We start from the raw sequence: 1677 nt of genomic DNA, 5'->3' as shown, positions 1-1677 counted from the left end.
AAGACAGTTGTGAAGGGAAGACAAAGACAGGGCCCCATTCTGATTTACCGGAATGTATACTTGTAGGTCATCAGCATAGCAATGAAAGGAAATGCCATACTTCCTCAGGATGGAACCCAGTGGGAGTAGATAGAGGGAGAAGAGCAGTGGCCCCAGTATTGACCCTTGTGGGACTCCATATTGTAGAGAAGCAGAGGAGGACTGAGAGCAGCCAAAGTCAACACAGAATGTTCTGTCTGCTAAATAAGACCGGAGCCATTCCAGCGCTGAGCCGCGGATGCCCACAAGGTGCTGAAGCCTAGCTAGTAAAATGTCATGGTCCACCGTATCAAAAGCCTGATGGTCCCTTGTTATTTAGAGAAACTGTAAATGCTAAGGGCCATTCTAGCTGGGTAAACATCAGAGGGTAGTGATTCTCCTTCAAGGATCACTGGAAAGTCAGGGGTGGAGGATGATAGTGCAGCTTAGGCAGGGATAGATTCTCCACAAATGCCGTAGCCAAACATGAGTCAAAATTTACTATTTAAAGCATGTAGTACATAGGCTATAAATATCTTATAACCTTTCTTATATTATATATAAACACATATATATATATATAATATATATTTTATATATATATACATATATATATATATATATATATATTATAAAAGTGCTGTTGTAACTAATGTTTTTACAATATTTTCATAGAGGCTACATGCAAATATATTTTCTGTTTTTACTGCGTTAAAGTAAACAACACAAACCATCATTTTGGAGGGAAAATCCCAGCATGCAAATTAAGCTAACCTTTCCTGGGTGTCTCGTTTCCCTGTTTATTTCACAAATTGCAGTTTACTTACTTTCTAACTGACTGACTACAGAAAGCACTATGTGCAAGAATAGAATTGAGTAAACATCAAGTTCGCAACTTGAGCTCTAAAAGCTATATAAACAACAAAAGGGTATTAGCAGCTCAAATAGAAAAAAAAAGATAAATAAATAAAGAACATTTTTAAAAATCCAGTAATGTAAGGGAATGTCTTTTTATGAATTTTTATTAGAAAGCAAACCAAATAGTAAAAACATCTGGGGTGTGTCCACCTTTTTACCATGCTTTCCAGACAAATTATCTCCAAATGAATGTGGCAGGCAGGTAGTGTATACAGGAAGGAGAACCTGATACTAGCAATTTCTGATGGACCAATAACGCCACCTTGGGAATTTCACCCAAAGAATTAATTTTAAAGGTAGGATACGTAGATCCGTTCTACCATAGAGAGAGTCAGAGACGTGGTTATAATTTAGAAAAAACAGCAATTCTTTATTTAAACATGATTAAAATAACAGGTCTTGTTAAAATATACTACCCACACACACAGGAAGGCGAGGGGAGAGCCTGATTCAGATGCTGAGGCTTACCTGATGGAGTGGGTCGAGGCGAAGTGAGGAGTGATCCCAGTAGATAAACCAAAACAAAAAGGAAGGCACCCCAAATCACTCGTGGCAGCCACTACACACATGCACTCTGTAAAACAATGGACTAGAAGGGGGCGGCACTGCACACCAAAACGGGAAGTCCCCACCACCAGGACACCAGGAACCACCACGTCAGCTCTCAGCAACTGAAAAGACAAAGAGGGGCATAAATAGCTTTTCAGTTGCTGAGAGCTGACGTGGTGGTTCCTGGTGTCC

Source organism: Cyprinodon variegatus, unplaced genomic scaffold (genome assembly GCF_000732505.1).
Source record: "Cyprinodon variegatus isolate N-32 unplaced genomic scaffold, C_variegatus-1.0 Scaffold159, whole genome shotgun sequence".
Classification (NCBI taxonomy): Eukaryota; Metazoa; Chordata; class Actinopteri; order Cyprinodontiformes; family Cyprinodontidae; genus Cyprinodon; species Cyprinodon variegatus.
Note: the sequence above shows the minus strand (reverse complement) of the source record.